Here is a 21,597-nt window from a genome sequence, read left to right on the forward strand (position 1 = left end):
ATCTTTCTTTTTAACCCTGTAAGGGGGTGGTGCACTGTACCCGAAGATACTGCCATATCGGGTCAATGCATAGGGCGACGGAAGCAAGCTTCGAAATCGGCCCCCGTTCTCAAAAATCCATTTAATATATGGTCCCCAGATAGGGGACGTATCAGATATTAAACTGATAAGAACAGATACTACACTTGATCTTAGCCAAAAGGCCGAGAAGCGATAACCGTGAAAGGGGCGGGCCCAACAAGGTGCCCTTCATGGGCACTATCACTGCTTGCTGTCAGGGAGGCTGCCAGACAATTTTCCATGCACACTCTGGGCTGGGGGGCAGTCAACCACCAGTACACACAGCAGAACCTAAACCCATACCATTATTGCTAAGCAGCAAGACAGGGGCCCATTGCACTCCCACGGGGCCTTTTTAAATGCAATCCATAACCCGGATTTGCCAGGAACCCTTCTTACTCCTCCTACTTGCATGTGACACTGGGCTTAGGATCTGCATAGGAAACACACACACAAGCACACACCTACCTTTGTTGCCTGCAGATGCCTCCTTGGCTGTCCCCAAACGGTATCAAACCAACACCCACGGGAAGCTGTAAGCATAGAGGACATGCCTGCACCCCATTGGACTTACCTGTGTGGGTTAAACCCGGGTTATTTGACAACCTATGGCGGTGATGGTTCTGCTCAGGCAGAGCAGTGCTGATGCTCCTCATAAAGCTGTCGCTGCTGTGAAGGTTCTAGGTGACATCACAAATCCCTATGGTTACATACACAACAAAGCTGGGTTGTTGTTGTTTACACTCTGCAAGGCCTGTGGAAGTGAGTGACATCATAGCACTGTAGTTCTGAGGGTTCTAGATGGATGCAACAATCTCCTGTTGCTTCTATGAAGGCCATAATAGACGACATCACCAAACAGCTCCATAGTCACATACACAGCAAAGGAGAGATGTTGTTTACACCTAGTGATGTCAGTGGTATTGAGTGACATCACAGCACAGTGCTAAGGCTCCTGGGCCTGGACACAGCAGCGGCTGCAATATCTCAACGGAGAATACGTTTATATATATGTGTGTGTGTGCGCGTATATATATATATATATATATATATATATATATATATATATATATATATATTTCTCCGCCGAAATCACTTTTAAACCCATTTCCACCTTTTTTTCCCTTCTCTTCCTCTTACTTTTTTTCACGTTTTTTTACGTTTTTCTCCTTTTCGCCTCTTTTCTGGGCGTATTATTCTTCTTTTTCTTCTTTTTTTCGTCTAATGCATACCCCATCAGTGCAGTAATGCTTATTCAATACCGCCAGCAGATGGAGACACTGGGGGATAATTTTCTAAGGATTTATACTGATTTTTCCTGTCTGAATTTGTCGCACAGAAAGTTGCAGGCCAAATATGTGTGACATTTCTGCGACTTTAGCTTCTAGAGCATTTTTACAACATTATACATAGGTGCTGAATACATAAAAAGCGACTGTTCAGCGACAGACAAGTCGCATCGGCTGAAAGTAGGCCAGAATGTCAGTCCATGTTGGAGCAGGTTTAGATACAGTCTAAAGTATAGATCTCAAAGTCTGTGCACAGAATTTAGCAAGGGCCTCGCACCTTCTGATGCATCAGGTAGGTGCACAATAGCATAGCCTAACCCTCTGTACTTTGGTCTATATTGATGCGGGACATAGACAGCCAGCTGATGACCAATCCATTAGTGCAATGGATGGCTGGAAGCATTTGTCTTTGCCTTTGCAATACCACAGAAGCAATGCATGGTCAATGTACAGCAATGACACACCTGTGTGAACAGCCAGGAGACCCCCCCCCCCCCCCCATGTTATGTTACATAGTTACATAGTTAGTACGGTCGAAAAAAGACATATGTCCATCAAGTTCAACCAGGGAATTAAGGGGTAGGGGTGTGGCGCGATATTGGGGAAGGGATGAGATTTTATATTTCTTCATAAGCATTAATCTTATTTTGTCAATTAGGAACATTCAGCACCCACCCGCTATCAAGGCAGCTGCCTATCATGTCATGCCCTACCTGCACAGGTGTGCTGGCTACTCAAATGATCCAATTAAGGAGGCCATTTAGTCAGCAGCAGCAGAAGTCCTGTGCCTGGACGCTCCAACAGCGGCCAGACACAAGCAGAAGCAGAAGCAGCAGAAGCAGCAGCAGCACCACCTTTTGTTTTTTGGCTGCAGCAGCAGCAAGGCCCACAGGGCTGGCTAGCTGGCTAGCCAGCAAGCAGGTAGCAATGAAAGTAGGAATCTTTCTTTTTAACCCTGTAAGGGGGTGGTGCACTGTACCCGAAGATACTGCCATATCGGGTCAATGCATAGGGCGACGGAAGCAAGCTTCGAAATCGGCCCCCGTTCTCAAAAATCCATTTAATATATGGTCCCCAGATAGGGGACGTATCAGATATTAAACTGATAAGAACAGATACTACACTTGATCTTAGCCAAAAGGCCGAGAAGCGATAACCGTGAAAGGGGCGGGCCCAACAAGGTGCCCTTCATGGGCACTATCACTGCTTGCTGTCAGGGAGGCTGCCAGACAATTTTCCATGCACACTCTGGGCTGGGGGGCAGTCAACCACCAGTACACACAGCAGAACCTAAACCCATACCATTATTGCTAAGCAGCAAGACAGGGGCCCATTGCACTCCCACGGGGCCTTTTTAAATGCAATCCATAACCCGGATTTGCCAGGAACCCTTCTTACTCCTCCTACTTGCATGTGACACTGGGCTTAGGATCTGCATAGGAAACACACACACAAGCACACACCTACCTTTGTTGCCTGCAGATGCCTCCTTGGCTGTCCCCAAACGGTATCAAACCAACACCCACGGGAAGCTGTAAGCATAGAGGACATGCCTGCACCCCATTGGACTTACCTGTGTGGGTTAAACCCGGGTTATTTGACAACCTATGGCGGTGATGGTTCTGCTCAGGCAGAGCAGTGCTGATGCTCCTCATAAAGCTGTCGCTGCTGTGAAGGTTCTAGGTGACATCACAAATCCCTATGGTTACATACACAACAAAGCTGGGTTGTTGTTGTTTACACTCTGCAAGGCCTGTGGAAGTGAGTGGCATCATAGCACTGTAGTTCTGAGGGTTCTAGATGGATGCAACAATCTCCTGTTGCTTCTATGAAGGCCATAATAGACGACATCACCAAACAGCTCCATAGTCACATACACAGCAAAGGAGAGATGTTGTTTACACCTAGTGATGTCAGTGGTATTGAGTGACATCACAGCACAGTGCTAAGGCTCCTGGGCCTGGACACAGCAGCGGCTGCAATATCTCAACGGAGAATACGTTTATATATATGTGTGTGTGTGCGCGTATATATATATATATATATATATATATATATATATATATATATATATATATTTCTCCGCCGAAATCACTTTTAAACCCATTTCCACCTTTTTTTCCCTTCTCTTCCTCTTACTTTTTTTTCAAGTTTTTTTACGTTTTTCTCCTTTTCGCCTCTTTTCTGGGCGTATTATTCTTCTTTTTCTTCTTTTTTTTCGTCTAATGCATACCCCATCAGTGCAGCAATGCTTATTCAATACCGCCAGCAGATGGAGACACTGGGGGATAATTTTCTAAGGATTTATACTGATTTTTCCTGTCTGAATTTGTCGCACAGAAAGTTGCAGGCCAAATATGTGTGACATTTCTGCGACTTTAGCTTCTAGAGCATTTTTACAACATTATACATAGGTGCTGAATACATAAAAAGCGACTGTTCAGCGACAGACAAGTCGCATCGGCTGAAAGTAGGCCAGAATGTCAGTCCATGTTGGAGCAGGTTTAGATACAGTCTAAAGTATAGATCTCAAAGTCTGTGCACAGAATTTAGCAAGGGCCTCGCACCTTCTGATGCATCAGGTAGGTGCACAATAGCATAGCCTAACCCTCTGTACTTTGGTCTATATTGATGCGGGACATAGACAGCCAGCTGATGACCAATCCATTAGTGCAATGGATGGCTGGAAGCATTTGTCTTTGCCTTTGCAATACCACAGAAGCAATGCATGGTCAATGTACAGCAATGACACACCTGTGTGAACAGCCAGGAGACCCCCCCCCCCCCCCCCCCATGTTATGTTACATAGTTACATAGTTAGTACGGTCGAAAAAAGACATATGTCCATCAAGTTCAACCAGGGAATTAAGGGGTAGGGGTGTGGCGCGATATTGGGGAAGGGATGAGATTTTATATTTCTTCATAAGCATTAATCTTATTTTGTCAATTAGGAACATTCAGCACCCACCCGCTATCAAGGCAGCTGCCTATCATGTCATGCCCTACCTGCACAGGTGTGCTGGCTACTCAAATGATCCAATTAAGGAGGCCATTTAGTCAGCAGCAGCAGAAGTCCTGTGCCTGGACGCTCCAACAGCGGCCAGACACAAGCAGAAGCAGAAGCAGCAGAAGCAGCAGAAGCAGCAGCAGCACCACCTTTTGTTTTTTGGCTGCAGCAGCAGCAAGGCCCACAGGGCTGGCTAGCTGGCTAGCCAGCAAGCAGGTAGCAATGAAAGTAGGAATCTTTCTTTTTAACCCTGTAAGGGGGTGGTGCACTGTACCCGAAGATACTGCCATATCGGGTCAATGCATAGGGCGACGGAAGCAAGCTTCGAAATCGGCCCCCGTTCTCAAAAATCCATTTAATATATGGTCCCCAGATAGGGGACGTATCAGATATTAAACTGATAAGAACAGATACTACACTTGATCTTAGCCAAAAGGCCGAGAAGCGATAACCGTGAAAGGGGCGGGCCCAACAAGGTGCCCTTCATGGGCACTATCACTGCTTGCTGTCAGGGAGGCTGCCAGACAATTTTCCATGCACACTCTGGGCTGGGGGGCAGTCAACCACCAGTACACACAGCAGAACCTAAACCCATACCATTATTGCTAAGCAGCAAGACAGGGGCCCATTGCACTCCCACGGGGCCTTTTTAAATGCAATCCATAACCCGGATTTGCCAGGAACCCTTCTTATTCCTCCTACTTTCATGTGACACTGGGCTTAGGATCTGCATAGGAAACACACACACAAGCACACACCTACCTTTGTTGCCTGCAGATGCCTCCTTGGCTGTCCCCAAACGGTATCAAACCAACACCCACGGGAAGCTGTAAGCATAGAGGACATGCCTGCACCCCATTGGACTTACCTGTGTGGGTTAAACCCGGGTTATTTGACAACCTATGGCGGTGATGGTTCTGCTCAGGCAGAGCAGTGCTGATGCTCCTCATAAAGCTGTCGCTGCTGTGAAGGTTCTAGGTGACATCACAAATCCCTATGGTTACATACACAACAAAGCTGGGTTGTTGTTGTTTACACTCTGCAAGGCCTGTGGAAGTGAGTGACATCATAGCACTGTAGTTCTGAGGGTTCTAGATGGATGCAACAATCTCCTGTTGCTTCTATGAAGGCCATAATAGACGACATCACCAAACAGCTCCATAGTCACATACACAGCAAAGGAGAGATGTTGTTTACACCTAGTGATGTCAGTGGTATTGAGTGACATCACAGCACAGTGCTAAGGCTCCTGGGCCTGGACACAGCAGCGGCTGCAATATCTCAACGGAGAATACGTTTATATATATGTGTGTGTGTGCGCGTATATATATATATATATATATATATATATATATATATATATATATTTCTCCGCCGAAATCACTTTTAAACCCATTTCCACCTTATTTTCCCTTCTCTTCCTCTTACTTTTTTTTCAAGTTTTTTTACGTTTTTCTCCTTTTCGCCTCTTTTCTGGGCGTATTATTCTTCTTTTTCTTCTTTTTTTTCGTCTAATGCATACCCCATCAGTGCAGCAATGCTTATTCAATACCGCCAGCAGATGGAGACACTGGGGGATAATTTTCTAAGGATTTATACTGATTTTTCCTGTCTGAATTTGTCGCACAGAAAGTTGCAGGCCAAATATGTGTGACATTTCTGCGACTTTAGCTTCTAGAGCATTTTTACAACATTATACATAGGTGCTGAATACATAAAAAGCGACTGTTCAGCGACAGACAAGTCGCATCGGCTGAAAGTAGGCCAGAATGTCAGTCCATGTTGGAGCAGGTTTAGATACAGTCTAAAGTATAGATCTCAAAGTCTGTGCACAGAATTTAGCAAGGGCCTCGCACCTTCTGATGCATCAGGTAGGTGCACAATAGCATAGCCTAACCCTCTGTACTTTGGTCTATATTGATGCGGGACATAGACAGCCAGCTGATGACCAATCCATTAGTGCAATGGATGGCTGGAAGCATTTGTCTTTGCCTTTGCAATACCACAGAAGCAATGCATGGTCAATGTACAGCAATGACACACCTGTGTGAACAGCCAGGAGACCCCCCCCCCCCCCATGTTATGTTACATAGTTACATAGTTAGTACGGTCGAAAAAAGACATATGTCCATCAAGTTCAACCAGGGAATTAAGGGGTAGGGGTGTGGCGCGATATTGGGGAAGGGATGAGATTTTATATTTCTTCATAAGCATTAATCTTATTTTGTCAATTAGGAACATTCAGCACCCACCCGCTATCAAGGCAGCTGCCTATCATGTCATGCCCTACCTGCACAGGTGTGCTGGCTACTCAAATGATCCAATTAAGGAGGCCATTTAGTCAGCAGCAGCAGAAGTCCTGTGCCTGGACGCTCCAACAGCGGCCAGACACAAGCAGAAGCAGAAGCAGCAGAAGCACCACCTTTTGTTTTTTGGCTGCAGCAGCAGCAAGGCCCACAGGGCTGGCTAGCTGGCTAGCCAGCAAGCAGGTAGCAATGAAAGTAGGAATCTTTCTTTTTAACCCTGTAAGGGGGTGGTGCACTGTACCCGAAGATACTGCCATATCGGGTCAATGCATAGGGCGACGGAAGCAAGCTTCGAAATCTGCCCCCGTTCTCAAAAATCCATTTAATATATGGTCCCCAGATAGGGGACGTATCAGATATTAAACTGATAAGAACAGATACTACACTTGATCTTAGCCAAAAGGCCGAGAAGCGATAACCGTGAAAGGGGCGGGCCCAACAAGGTGCCCTTCATGGGCACTATCACTGCTTGCTGTCAGGGAGGCTGCCAGACAATTTTCCATGCACACTCTGGGCTGGGGGGCAGTCAACCACCAGTACACACAGCAGAACCTAAACCCATACCATTATTGCTAAGCAGCAAGACAGGGGCCCATTGCACTCCCACGGGGCCTTTTTAAATGCAATCCATAACCCGGATTTGCCAGGAACCCTTCTTACTCCTCCTACTTGCATGTGACACTGGGCTTAGGATCTGCATAGGAAACACACACACAAGCACACACCTACCTTTGTTGCCTGCAGATGCCTCCTTGGCTGTCCCCAAACGGTATCAAACCAACACCCACGGGAAGCTGTAAGCATAGAGGACATGCCTGCACCCCATTGGACTTACCTGTGTGGGTTAAACCCGGGTTATTTGACAACCTATGGCGGTGATGGTTCTGCTCAGGCAGAGCAGTGCTGATGCTCCTCATAAAGCTGTCGCTGCTGTGAAGGTTCTAGGTGACATCACAAATCCCTATGGTTACATACACAACAAAGCTGGGTTGTTGTTGTTTACACTCTGCAAGGCCTGTGGAAGTGAGTGACATCATAGCACTGTAGTTCTGAGGGTTCTAGATGGATGCAACAATCTCCTGTTGCTTCTATGAAGGCCATAATAGACGACATCACCAAACAGCTCCATAGTCACATACACAGCAAAGGAGAGATGTTGTTTACACCTAGTGATGTCAGTGGTATTGAGTGACATCACAGCACAGTGCTAAGGCTCCTGGGCCTGGACACAGCAGCGGCTGCAATATCTCAACGGAGAATACGTTTATATATATGTGTGTGTGTGCGCGTATATATATATATATATATATATATATATATATATATATATATATATATTTCTCCGCCGAAATCACTTTTAAACCCATTTCCACCTTTTTTTCCCTTCTCTTCCTCTTACTTTTTTTCACGTTTTTTTACGTTTTTCTCCTTTTCGCCTCTTTTCTGGGCGTATTATTCTTCTTTTTCTTCTTTTTTTCGTCTAATGCATACCCCATCAGTGCAGTAATGCTTATTCAATACCGCCAGCAGATGGAGACACTGGGGGATAATTTTCTAAGGATTTATACTGATTTTTCCTGTCTGAATTTGTCGCACAGAAAGTTGCAGGCCAAATATGTGTGACATTTCTGCGACTTTAGCTTCTAGAGCATTTTTACAACATTATACATAGGTGCTGAATACATAAAAAGCGACTGTTCAGCGACAGACAAGTCGCATCGGCTGAAAGTAGGCCAGAATGTCAGTCCATGTTGGAGCAGGTTTAGATACAGTCTAAAGTATAGATCTCAAAGTCTGTGCACAGAATTTAGCAAGGGCCTCGCACCTTCTGATGCATCAGGTAGGTGCACAATAGCATAGCCTAACCCTCTGTACTTTGGTCTATATTGATGCGGGACATAGACAGCCAGCTGATGACCAATCCATTAGTGCAATGGATGGCTGGAAGCATTTGTCTTTGCCTTTGCAATACCACAGAAGCAATGCATGGTCAATGTACAGCAATGACACACCTGTGTGAACAGCCAGGAGACCCCCCCCCCCCCCCCATGTTATGTTACATAGTTACATAGTTAGTACGGTCGAAAAAAGACATATGTCCATCAAGTTCAACCAGGGAATTAAGGGGTAGGGGTGTGGCGCGATATTGGGGAAGGGATGAGATTTTATATTTCTTCATAAGCATTAATCTTATTTTGTCAATTAGGAACATTCAGCACCCACCCGCTATCAAGGCAGCTGCCTATCATGTCATGCCCTACCTGCACAGGTGTGCTGGCTACTCAAATGATCCAATTAAGGAGGCCATTTAGTCAGCAGCAGCAGAAGTCCTGTGCCTGGACGCTCCAACAGCGGCCAGACACAAGCAGAAGCAGAAGCAGCAGAAGCAGCAGCAGCACCACCTTTTGTTTTTTGGCTGCAGCAGCAGCAAGGCCCACAGGGCTGGCTAGCTGGCTAGCCAGCAAGCAGGTAGCAATGAAAGTAGGAATCTTTCTTTTTAACCCTGTAAGGGGGTGGTGCACTGTACCCGAAGATACTGCCATATCGGGTCAATGCATAGGGCGACGGAAGCAAGCTTCGAAATCGGCCCCCGTTCTCAAAAATCCATTTAATATATGGTCCCCAGATAGGGGACGTATCAGATATTAAACTGATAAGAACAGATACTACACTTGATCTTAGCCAAAAGGCCGAGAAGCGATAACCGTGAAAGGGGCGGGCCCAACAAGGTGCCCTTCATGGGCACTATCACTGCTTGCTGTCAGGGAGGCTGCCAGACAATTTTCCATGCACACTCTGGGCTGGGGGGCAGTCAACCACCAGTACACACAGCAGAACCTAAACCCATACCATTATTGCTAAGCAGCAAGACAGGGGCCCATTGCACTCCCACGGGGCCTTTTTAAATGCAATCCATAACCCGGATTTGCCAGGAACCCTTCTTACTCCTCCTACTTGCATGTGACACTGGGCTTAGGATCTGCATAGGAAACACACACACAAGCACACACCTACCTTTGTTGCCTGCAGATGCCTCCTTGGCTGTCCCCAAACGGTATCAAACCAACACCCACGGGAAGCTGTAAGCATAGAGGACATGCCTGCACCCCATTGGACTTACCTGTGTGGGTTAAACCCGGGTTATTTGACAACCTATGGCGGTGATGGTTCTGCTCAGGCAGAGCAGTGCTGATGCTCCTCATAAAGCTGTCGCTGCTGTGAAGGTTCTAGGTGACATCACAAATCCCTATGGTTACATACACAACAAAGCTGGGTTGTTGTTGTTTACACTCTGCAAGGCCTGTGGAAGTGAGTGGCATCATAGCACTGTAGTTCTGAGGGTTCTAGATGGATGCAACAATCTCCTGTTGCTTCTATGAAGGCCATAATAGACGACATCACCAAACAGCTCCATAGTCACATACACAGCAAAGGAGAGATGTTGTTTACACCTAGTGATGTCAGTGGTATTGAGTGACATCACAGCACAGTGCTAAGGCTCCTGGGCCTGGACACAGCAGCGGCTGCAATATCTCAACGGAGAATACGTTTATATATATGTGTGTGTGTGCGCGTATATATATATATATATATATATATATATATATATATATATATATATATTTCTCCGCCGAAATCACTTTTAAACCCATTTCCACCTTTTTTTCCCTTCTCTTCCTCTTACTTTTTTTTTAAGTTTTTTTACGTTTTTCTCCTTTTCGCCTCTTTTCTGGGCGTATTATTCTTCTTTTTCTTCTTTTTTTTCGTCTAATGCATACCCCATCAGTGCAGCAATGCTTATTCAATACCGCCAGCAGATGGAGACACTGGGGGATAATTTTCTAAGGATTTATACTGATTTTTCCTGTCTGAATTTGTCGCACAGAAAGTTGCAGGCCAAATATGTGTGACATTTCTGCGACTTTAGCTTCTAGAGCATTTTTACAACATTATACATAGGTGCTGAATACATAAAAAGCGACTGTTCAGCGACAGACAAGTCGCATCGGCTGAAAGTAGGCCAGAATGTCAGTCCATGTTGGAGCAGGTTTAGATACAGTCTAAAGTATAGATCTCAAAGTCTGTGCACAGAATTTAGCAAGGGCCTCGCACCTTCTGATGCATCAGGTAGGTGCACAATAGCATAGCCTAACCCTCTGTACTTTGGTCTATATTGATGCGGGACATAGACAGCCAGCTGATGACCAATCCATTAGTGCAATGGATGGCTGGAAGCATTTGTCTTTGCCTTTGCAATACCACAGAAGCAATGCATGGTCAATGTACAGCAATGACACACCTGTGTGAACAGCCAGGAGACCCCCCCCCCCCCCCCCCCATGTTATGTTACATAGTTACATAGTTAGTACGGTCGAAAAAAGACATATGTCCATCAAGTTCAACCAGGGAATTAAGGGGTAGGGGTGTGGCGCGATATTGGGGAAGGGATGAGATTTTATATTTCTTCATAAGCATTAATCTTATTTTGTCAATTAGGAACATTCAGCACCCACCCGCTATCAAGGCAGCTGCCTATCATGTCATGCCCTACCTGCACAGGTGTGCTGGCTACTCAAATGATCCAATTAAGGAGGCCATTTAGTCAGCAGCAGCAGAAGTCCTGTGCCTGGACGCTCCAACAGCGGCCAGACACAAGCAGAAGCAGAAGCAGCAGAAGCAGCAGAAGCAGCAGCAGCACCACCTTTTGTTTTTTGGCTGCAGCAGCAGCAAGGCCCACAGGGCTGGCTAGCTGGCTAGCCAGCAAGCAGGTAGCAATGAAAGTAGGAATCTTTCTTTTTAACCCTGTAAGGGGGTGGTGCACTGTACCCGAAGATACTGCCATATCGGGTCAATGCATAGGGCGACGGAAGCAAGCTTCGAAATCGGCCCCCGTTCTCAAAAATCCATTTAATATATGGTCCCCAGATAGGGGACGTATCAGATATTAAACTGATAAGAACAGATACTACACTTGATCTTAGCCAAAAGGCCGAGAAGCGATAACCGTGAAAGGGGCGGGCCCAACAAGGTGCCCTTCATGGGCACTATCACTGCTTGCTGTCAGGGAGGCTGCCAGACAATTTTCCATGCACACTCTGGGCTGGGGGGCAGTCAACCACCAGTACACACAGCAGAACCTAAACCCATACCATTATTGCTAAGCAGCAAGACAGGGGCCCATTGCACTCCCACGGGGCCTTTTTAAATGCAATCCATAACCCGGATTTGCCAGGAACCCTTCTTATTCCTCCTACTTTCATGTGACACTGGGCTTAGGATCTGCATAGGAAACACACACACAAGCACACACCTACCTTTGTTGCCTGCAGATGCCTCCTTGGCTGTCCCCAAACGGTATCAAACCAACACCCACGGGAAGCTGTAAGCATAGAGGACATGCCTGCACCCCATTGGACTTACCTGTGTGGGTTAAACCCGGGTTATTTGACAACCTATGGCGGTGATGGTTCTGCTCAGGCAGAGCAGTGCTGATGCTCCTCATAAAGCTGTCGCTGCTGTGAAGGTTCTAGGTGACATCACAAATCCCTATGGTTACATACACAACAAAGCTGGGTTGTTGTTGTTTACACTCTGCAAGGCCTGTGGAAGTGAGTGACATCATAGCACTGTAGTTCTGAGGGTTCTAGATGGATGCAACAATCTCCTGTTGCTTCTATGAAGGCCATAATAGACGACATCACCAAACAGCTCCATAGTCACATACACAGCAAAGGAGAGATGTTGTTTACACCTAGTGATGTCAGTGGTATTGAGTGACATCACAGCACAGTGCTAAGGCTCCTGGGCCTGGACACAGCAGCGGCTGCAATATCTCAACGGAGAATACGTTTATATATATGTGTGTGTGTGCGCGTATATATATATATATATATATATATATATATATATATATATATTTCTCCGCCGAAATCACTTTTAAACCCATTTCCACCTTATTTTCCCTTCTCTTCCTCTTACTTTTTTTTCAAGTTTTTTTACGTTTTTCTCCTTTTCGCCTCTTTTCTGGGCGTATTATTCTTCTTTTTCTTCTTTTTTTTCGTCTAATGCATACCCCATCAGTGCAGCAATGCTTATTCAATACCGCCAGCAGATGGAGACACTGGGGGATAATTTTCTAAGGATTTATACTGATTTTTCCTGTCTGAATTTGTCGCACAGAAAGTTGCAGGCCAAATATGTGTGACATTTCTGCGACTTTAGCTTCTAGAGCATTTTTACAACATTATACATAGGTGCTGAATACATAAAAAGCGACTGTTCAGCGACAGACAAGTCGCATCGGCTGAAAGTAGGCCAGAATGTCAGTCCATGTTGGAGCAGGTTTAGATACAGTCTAAAGTATAGATCTCAAAGTCTGTGCACAGAATTTAGCAAGGGCCTCGCACCTTCTGATGCATCAGGTAGGTGCACAATAGCATAGCCTAACCCTCTGTACTTTGGTCTATATTGATGCGGGACATAGACAGCCAGCTGATGACCAATCCATTAGTGCAATGGATGGCTGGAAGCATTTGTCTTTGCCTTTGCAATACCACAGAAGCAATGCATGGTCAATGTACAGCAATGACACACCTGTGTGAACAGCCAGGAGACCCCCCCCCCCCCCCATGTTATGTTACATAGTTACATAGTTAGTACGGTCGAAAAAAGACATATGTCCATCAAGTTCAACCAGGGAATTAAGGGGTAGGGGTGTGGCGCGATATTGGGGAAGGGATGAGATTTTATATTTCTTCATAAGCATTAATCTTATTTTGTCAATTAGGAACATTCAGCACCCACCCGCTATCAAGGCAGCTGCCTATCATGTCATGCCCTACCTGCACAGGTGTGCTGGCTACTCAAATGATCCAATTAAGGAGGCCATTTAGTCAGCAGCAGCAGAAGTCCTGTGCCTGGACGCTCCAACAGCGGCCAGACACAAGCAGAAGCAGAAGCAGCAGAAGCACCACCTTTTGTTTTTTGGCTGCAGCAGCAGCAAGGCCCACAGGGCTGGCTAGCTGGCTAGCCAGCAAGCAGGTAGCAATGAAAGTAGGAATCTTTCTTTTTAACCCTGTAAGGGGGTGGTGCACTGTACCCGAAGATACTGCCATATCGGGTCAATGCATAGGGCGACGGAAGCAAGCTTCGAAATCTGCCCCCGTTCTCAAAAATCCATTTAATATATGGTCCCCAGATAGGGGACGTATCAGATATTAAACTGATAAGAACAGATACTACACTTGATCTTAGCCAAAAGGCCGAGAAGCGATAACCGTGAAAGGGGCGGGCCCAACAAGGTGCCCTTCATGGGCACTATCACTGCTTGCTGTCAGGGAGGCTGCCAGACAATTTTCCATGCACACTCTGGGCTGGGGGGCAGTCAACCACCAGTACACACAGCAGAACCTAAACCCATACCATTATTGCTAAGCAGCAAGACAGGGGCCCATTGCACTCCCACGGGGCCTTTTTAAATGCAATCCATAACCCGGATTTGCCAGGAACCCTTCTTACTCCTCCTACTTGCATGTGACACTGGGCTTAGGATCTGCATAGGAAACACACACACAAGCACACACCTACCTTTGTTGCCTGCAGATGCCTCCTTGGCTGTCCCCAAACGGTATCAAACCAACACCCACGGGAAGCTGTAAGCATAGAGGACATGCCTGCACCCCATTGGACTTACCTGTGTGGGTTAAACCCGGGTTATTTGACAACCTATGGCGGTGATGGTTCTGCTCAGGCAGAGCAGTGCTGATGCTCCTCATAAAGCTGTCGCTGCTGTGAAGGTTCTAGGTGACATCACAAATCCCTATGGTTACATACACAACAAAGCTGGGTTGTTGTTGTTTACACTCTGCAAGGCCTGTGGAAGTGAGTGACATCATAGCACTGTAGTTCTGAGGGTTCTAGATGGATGCAACAATCTCCTGTTGCTTCTATGAAGGCCATAATAGACGACATCACCAAACAGCTCCATAGTCACATACACAGCAAAGGAGAGATGTTGTTTACACCTAGTGATGTCAGTGGTATTGAGTGACATCACAGCACAGTGCTAAGGCTCCTGGGCCTGGACACAGCAGCGGCTGCAATATCTCAACGGAGAATACGTTTATATATATGTGTGTGTGTGCGCGTATATATATATATATATATATATATATATATATATATATTTCTCCGCCGAAATCACTTTTAAACCCATTTCCACCTTTTTTTCCCTTCTCTTCCTCTTACTTTTTTTTCACGTTTTTTTACGTTTTTCTCCTTTTCGCCTCTTTTCTGGGCGTATTATTCTTCTTTTTCTTCTTTTTTTTCGTCTAATGCATACCCCATCAGTGCAGCAATGCTTATTCAATACCGCCAGCAGATGGAGACACTGGGGGATAATTTTCTAAGGATTTATACTGATTTTTCCTGTCTGAATTTGTCGCACAGAAAGTTGCAGGCCAAATATGTGTGACATTTCTGCGACTTTAGCTTCTAGAGCATTTTTACAACATTATACATAGGTGCTGAATACATAAAAAGCGACTGTTCAGCGACAGACAAGTCGCATCGGCTGAAAGTAGGCCAGAATGTCAGTCCATGTTGGAGCAGGTTTAGATACAGTCTAAAGTATAGATCTCAAAGTCTGTGCACAGAATTTAGCAAGGGCCTCGCACCTTCTGATGCATCAGGTAGGTGCACAATAGCATAGCCTAACCCTCTGTACTTTGGTCTATATTGATGTGGGACATAGACAGCCAGCTGATGACCAATCCATTAGTGCAATGGATGGCTGGAAGCATTTGTCTTTGCCTTTGCAATACCACAGAAGCAATGCATGGTCAATGTACAGCAATGACACACCTGTGTGAACAGCCAGGAGACCCCCCCCCCCCCCATGTTATGTTACATAGTTACATAGTTAGTACGGTCGAAAAAAGACATATGTCCATCAAGTTCAACCAGGGAATTAAGGGGTAGGGGTGTGGCGCGATATTGGGGAAGGGATGAGATTTTATATTTCTTCATAAGCATTAATCTTATTTTGTCAATTAGGAACATTCAGCACCCACCCGCTATCAAGGCAGCTGCCTATCATGTCATGCCCTACCTGCACAGGTGTGCTGGCTACTCAAATGATCCAATTAAGGAGGCCATTTAGTCAGCAGCAGCAGAAGTCCTGTGCCTGGACGCTCCAACAGCGGCCAGACACAAGCAGAAGCAGAAGCAGCAGAAGCAGCAGCAGCACCACCTTTTGTTTTTTGGCTGCAGCAGCAGCAAGGCCCACAGGGCTGGCTAGCTGGCTAGCCAGCAAGCAGGTAGCAATGAAAGTAGGAATCTTTCTTTTTAACCCTGTAAGGGGGTGGTGCACTGTACCCGAAGATACTGCCATATCGGGTCAATGCATAGGGCGACGGAAGCAAGCTTCGAAATCGGCCCCCGTTCTCAAAAATCCATTTAATATATGGTCCCCAGATAGGGGACGTATCAGATATTAAACTGATAAGAACAGATACTACACTTGATCTTAGCCAAAAGGCCGAGAAGCGATAACCGTGAAAGGGGCGGGCCCAACAAGGTGCCCTTCATGGGCACTATCACTGCTTGCTGTCAGGGAGGCTGCCAGACAATTTTCCATGCACACTCTGGGCTGGGGGGCAGTCAACCACCAGTACACACAGCAGAACCTAAACCCATACCATTATTGCTAAGCAGCAAGACAGGGGCCCATTGCACTCCCACGGGGCCTTTTTAAATGCAATCCATAACCCGGATTTGCCAGGAACCCTTCTTACTCCTCCTACTTGCATGTGACACTGGGCTTAGGATCTGCATAGGAAACACACACACAAGCACACACCTACCTTTGTTGCCTGCAGATGCCTCCTTGGCTGTCCCCAAACGGTATCAAACCAACACCCACGGGAAGCTGTAAGCATAGAGGACATGCCTGCACCCCATTGGACTTACCTGTGTGCGTTAAACCCGGGTTATTTGACAACCTATGGCGGTGATGGTTCTGCTCAGGCAGAGCAGTGCTGATGCTCCTCATAAAGCTGTCGCTGCTGTGAAGGTTCTAGGTGACATCACAAATCCCTATGGTTACATACACAACAAAGCTGGGTTGTTGTTGTTTACACTCTGCAAGGCCTGTGGAAGTGAGTGACATCATAGCACTGTAGTTCTGAGGGTTCTAGATGGATGCAACAATCTCCTGTTGCTTCTATGAAGGCCATAATAGACGACATCACCAAACAGCTCCATAGTCACATACACAGCAAAGGAGAGATGTTGTTTACACCTAGTGATGTCAGTGGTATTGAGTGACATCACAGCACAGTGCTAAGGCTCCTGGGCCTGGACACAGCAGCGGCTGCAATATCTCAACGGAGAATACGTTTATATATATGTGTGTGTGTGCGCGTATATATATATATATATATATATTTCTCCGCCGAAATCACTTTTAAACCCATTTCCACCTTTTTTTCCCTTCTCTTCCTCTTACTTTTTTTTCACGTTTTTTTACGTTTTTCTCCTTTTCGCCTCTTTTCTGGGCGTATTATTCTTCTTTTTCTTCTTTTTTTTCGTCTAATGCATACCCCATCAGTGCAGCAATGCTTATTCAATACCGCCAGCAGATGGAGACACTGGGGGATAATTTTCTAAGGATTTATACTGATTTTTCCTGTCTGAATTTGTCGCACAGAAAGTTGCAGGCCAAATATGTGTGACATTTCTGCGACTTTAGCTTCTAGAGCATTTTTACAACATTATACATAGGTGCTGAATACATAAAAAGCGACTGTTCAGCGACAGACAAGTCGCATCGGCTGAAAGTAGGCCAGAATGTCAGTCCATGTTGGAGCAGGTTTAGATACAGTCTAAAGTATAGATCTCAAAGTCTGTGCACAGAATTTAGCAAGGGCCTCGCACCTTCTGATGCATCAGGTAGGTGCACAATAGCATAGCCTAACCCTCTGTACTTTGGTCTATATTGATGCGGGACATAGACAGCCAGCTGATGACCAATCCATTAGTGCAATGGATGGCTGGAAGCATTTGTCTTTGCCTTTGCAATACCACAGAAGCAATGCATGGTCAATGTACAGCAATGACACACCTGTGTGAACAGCCAGGAGACCCCCCCCCCCCATGTTATGTTACATAGTTACATAGTTAGTACGGTCGAAAAAAGACATATGTCCATCAAGTTCAACCAGGGAATTAAGGGGTAGGGGTGTGGCGCGATATTGGGGAAGGGATGAGATTTTATATTTCTTCATAAGCATTAATCTTATTTTGTCAATTAGGAACATTCAGCACCCACCCGCTATCAAGGCAGCTGCCTATCATGTCATGCCCTACCTGCACAGGTGTGCTGGCTACTCAAATGATCCAATTAAGGAGGCCATTTAGTCAGCAGCAGCAGAAGTCCTGTGCCTGGACGCTCCAACAGCGGCCAGACACAAGCAGAAGCAGCAGAAGCAGCAGCAGCAGCAGCACCACCTTTTGTTTTTTGGCTGCAGCAGCAGCAAGGCCCACAGGGCTGGCTAGCTGGCTAGCCAGCAAGCAGGTAGCAATGAAAGTAGGAATCTTTCTTTTTAACCCTGTAAGGGGGTGGTGCACTGTACCCGAAGATACTGCCATATCGGGTCAATGCATAGGGCGACGGAAGCAAGCTTCGAAATCGGCCCCCGTTCTCAAAAATCCATTTAATATATGGTCCCCAGATAGGGGACGTATCAGATATTAAACTGATAAGAACAGATACTACACTTGATCTTAGCCAAAAGGCCGAGAAGCGATAACCGTGAAAGGGGCGGGCCCAACAAGGTGCCCTTCATGGGCACTATCACTGCTTGCTGTCAGGGAGGCTGCCAGACAATTTTCCATGCACACTCTGGGCTGGGGGGCAGTCAACCACCAGTACACACAGCAGAACCTAAACCCATACCATTATTGCTAAGCAGCAAGACAGGGGCCCATTGCACTCCCACGGGGCCTTTTTAAATGCAATCCATAACCCGGATTTGCCAGGAACCCTTCTTACTCCTCCTACTTGCATGTGACACTGGGCTTAGGATCTGCATAGGAAACACACACACAAGCACACACCTACCTTTGTTGCCTGCAGATGCCTCCTTGGCTGTCCCCAAACGGTATCAAACCAACACCCACGGGAAGCTGTAAGCATAGAGGACATGCCTGCACCCCATTGGACTTACCTGTGTGGGTTAAACCCGGGTTATTTGACAACCTATGGCGGTGATGGTTCTGCTCAGGCAGAGCAGTGCTGATGCTCCTCATAAAGCTGTCGCTGCTGTGAAGGTTCTAGGTGACATCACAAATCCCTATGGTTACATACACAACAAAGCTGGGTTGTTGTTGTTTACACTCTGCAAGGCCTGTGGAAGTGAGTGACATCATAGCACTGTAGTTCTGAGGGTTCTAGATGGATGCAACAATCTCCTGTTGCTTCTATGAAGGCCATAATAGACGACATCACCAAACAGCTCCATAGTCACATACACAGCAAAGGAGAGATGTTGTTTACACCTAGTGATGTCAGTGGTATTGAGTGACATCACAGCACAGTGCTAAGGCTCCTGGGCCTGGACACAGCAGCGGCTGCAATATCTCAACGGAGAATACGTTTATATATATGTGTGTGTGTGCGCGTATATATATATATATATATATATATATATATATATATATTTCTCCGCCGAAATCACTTTTAAACCCATTTCCACCTTTTTTTCCCTTCTCTTCCTCTTACTTTTTTTTCACGTTTTTTTACGTTTTTCTCCTTTTCGCCTCTTTTCTGTGGGCGTATTATTCTTCTTTTTCTTCTTTTTTTTCGTCTAATGCATACCCCATCAGTGCAGCAATGCTTATTCAATACCGCCAGCAGATGGAGACACTGGGGGATAATTTTCTAAGGATTTATACTGATTTTTCCTGTCTGAATTTGTCGCACAGAAAGTTGCAGGCCAAATATGTGTGACATTTCTGCGACTTTAGCTTCTAGAGCATTTTTACAACATTATACATAGGTGCTGAATACATAAAAAGCGACTGTTCAGCGACAGACAAGTCGCATCGGCTGAAAGTAGGCCAGAATGTCAGTCCATGTTGGAGCAGGTTTAGATACAGTCTAAAGTATAGATCTCAAAGTCTGTGCACAGAATTTAGCAAGGGCCTCGCACCTTCTGATGCATCAGGTAGGTGCACAATAGCATAGCCTAACCCTCTGTACTTTGGTCTATATTGATGCGGGACATAGACAGCCAGCTGATGACCAATCCATTAGTGCAATGGATGGCTGGAAGCATTTGTCTTTGCCTTTGCAATACCACAGAAGCAATGAATGGTCAATGTACAGCAATGACACACCTGTGTGAACAGCCAGGAGACCCCCCCCCCCCCCCCCATGTTATGTTACATAGTTACATAGTTAGTACGGTCGAAAAAAGACATATGTCCATCAAGTTCAACCAGGGAATTAAGGGGTAGGGGTGTGGCGCGATATTGGGGAAGGGATGAGATTTTATATTTCTTCATAAGCATTAATCTTATTTTGTCAATTAGGAACATTCAGCACCCACCCGCTATCAAGGCAGCTGCCTATCATGTCATGCCCTACCTGCACAGGTGTGCTGGCTACTCAAATGATCCAATTAAGGAGGCCATTTAGTCAGCAGCAGCAGAAGTCCTGTGCCTGGACGCTCCAACAGCGGCCAGACACAAGCAGAAGCAGAAGCAGCAGAAGCAGCAGCAGCACCACCTTTTGTTTTTTGGCTGCAGCAGCAGCAAGGCCCACAGGGCTGGCTAGCTGGCTAGCCAGCAAGCAGGTAGCAATGAAAGTAGGAATCTTTCTTTTTAACCCTGTAAGGGGGTGGTGCACTGTACCCGAAGATACTGCCATATCGGGTCAATGCATAGGGCGACGGAAGCAAGCTTCGAAATCGGCCCCCGTTCTCAAAAATCCATTTAATATATGGTCCCCAGATAGGGGACGTATCAGATATTAAACTGATAAGAACAGATACTACACTTGATCTTAGCCAAAAGGCCGAGAAGCGATAACCATGAAAGGGGCGGGCCCAACAAGGTGCCCTTCATGGGCACTATCACTGCTTGCTGTCAGGGAGGCTGCCAGACAATTTTCCATGCACACTCTGGGCTGGGGGGCAGTCAACCACCAGTACACACAGCAGAACCTAAACCCATACCATTATTGCTAAGCAGCAAGACAGGGGCCCATTGCACTCCCACGGGGCCTTTTTAAATGCAATCCATAACCCGGATTTGCCAGGAACCCTTCTTACTCCTCCTACTTGCATGTGACACTGGGCTTAGGATCTGCATAGGAAACACACACACAAGCACACACCTACCTTTGTTGCCTGCAGATGCCTCCTTGGCTGTCCCCAAACGGTATCAAACCAACACCCACGGGAAGCTGTAAGCATAGAGGACATGCCTGCACCCCATTGGACTTACCTGTGTGGGTTAAACCCGGGTTATTTGACAACCTATGGCGGTGATGGTTCTGCTCAGGCAGAGCAGTGCTGATGCTCCTCATAAAGCTGTCGCTGCTGTGAAGGTTCTAGGTGACATCACAAATCCCTATGGTTACATACACAACAAAGCTGGGTTGTTGTTGTTTACACTCTGCAAGGCCTGTGGAAGTGAGTGACATCATAGCACTGTAGTTCTGAGGGTTCTAGATGGATGCAACAATCTCCTGTTGCTTCTATGAAGGCCATAATAGACGACATCACCAAACAGCTCCATAGTCACATACACAGCAAAGGAGAGATGTTGTTTACACCTAGTGATGTCAGTGGTATTGAGTGACATCACAGCACAGTGCTAAGGCTCCTGGGCCTGGACACAGCAGCGGCTGCAATATCTCAACGGAGAATAC

At 46.2% G+C, this 21,597-nt stretch overlaps 10 non-coding genes across 10 annotated transcripts; all 10 read right to left on the reverse strand.

The window, feature by feature from the left end:
- Positions 1–24: 24 nt before the first annotated feature.
- Positions 25–215, reverse strand: LOC130311843 (U2 spliceosomal RNA). Its single transcript, XR_008860121.1, has one exon. It is a non-coding gene; the product is annotated as a U2 spliceosomal RNA (small nuclear RNA).
- Positions 216–2,312: 2,097 nt separating this feature from the next.
- Positions 2,313–2,503, reverse strand: LOC130311844 (U2 spliceosomal RNA). Its single transcript, XR_008860122.1, has one exon. It is a non-coding gene; the product is annotated as a U2 spliceosomal RNA (small nuclear RNA).
- A 2,111-nt stretch (positions 2,504–4,614) lies between these two features.
- Positions 4,615–4,805, reverse strand: LOC130311845 (U2 spliceosomal RNA). Its single transcript, XR_008860123.1, has one exon. It is a non-coding gene; the product is annotated as a U2 spliceosomal RNA (small nuclear RNA).
- Positions 4,806–6,887: 2,082 nt separating this feature from the next.
- On the reverse strand, positions 6,888–7,078 carry LOC130311859 (U2 spliceosomal RNA). The gene has a single exon (XR_008860134.1). It is a non-coding gene; the product is annotated as a U2 spliceosomal RNA (small nuclear RNA).
- Positions 7,079–9,173: 2,095 nt separating this feature from the next.
- LOC130311846 (U2 spliceosomal RNA) lies at positions 9,174–9,364 on the reverse strand. Its single transcript, XR_008860124.1, has one exon. It is a non-coding gene; the product is annotated as a U2 spliceosomal RNA (small nuclear RNA).
- Positions 9,365–11,473: 2,109 nt separating this feature from the next.
- Positions 11,474–11,664, reverse strand: LOC130311847 (U2 spliceosomal RNA). Its single transcript, XR_008860125.1, has one exon. It is a non-coding gene; the product is annotated as a U2 spliceosomal RNA (small nuclear RNA).
- Positions 11,665–13,745: 2,081 nt separating this feature from the next.
- Positions 13,746–13,936, reverse strand: LOC130311860 (U2 spliceosomal RNA). The gene has a single exon (XR_008860135.1). It is a non-coding gene; the product is annotated as a U2 spliceosomal RNA (small nuclear RNA).
- A 2,085-nt stretch (positions 13,937–16,021) lies between these two features.
- LOC130311848 (U2 spliceosomal RNA) lies at positions 16,022–16,212 on the reverse strand. Its single transcript, XR_008860126.1, has one exon. It is a non-coding gene; the product is annotated as a U2 spliceosomal RNA (small nuclear RNA).
- Positions 16,213–18,279: 2,067 nt separating this feature from the next.
- LOC130311849 (U2 spliceosomal RNA) lies at positions 18,280–18,470 on the reverse strand. Its single transcript, XR_008860127.1, has one exon. It is a non-coding gene; the product is annotated as a U2 spliceosomal RNA (small nuclear RNA).
- A 2,090-nt stretch (positions 18,471–20,560) lies between these two features.
- On the reverse strand, positions 20,561–20,751 carry LOC130311850 (U2 spliceosomal RNA). Its single transcript, XR_008860128.1, has one exon. It is a non-coding gene; the product is annotated as a U2 spliceosomal RNA (small nuclear RNA).
- Positions 20,752–21,597: the final 846 nt, after the last annotated feature.

This window comes from Hyla sarda, unplaced genomic scaffold (assembly GCF_029499605.1).
Source record: "Hyla sarda isolate aHylSar1 unplaced genomic scaffold, aHylSar1.hap1 scaffold_1680, whole genome shotgun sequence".
Lineage (NCBI taxonomy): Eukaryota > Metazoa > Chordata > Amphibia > Anura > Hylidae > Hyla > Hyla sarda.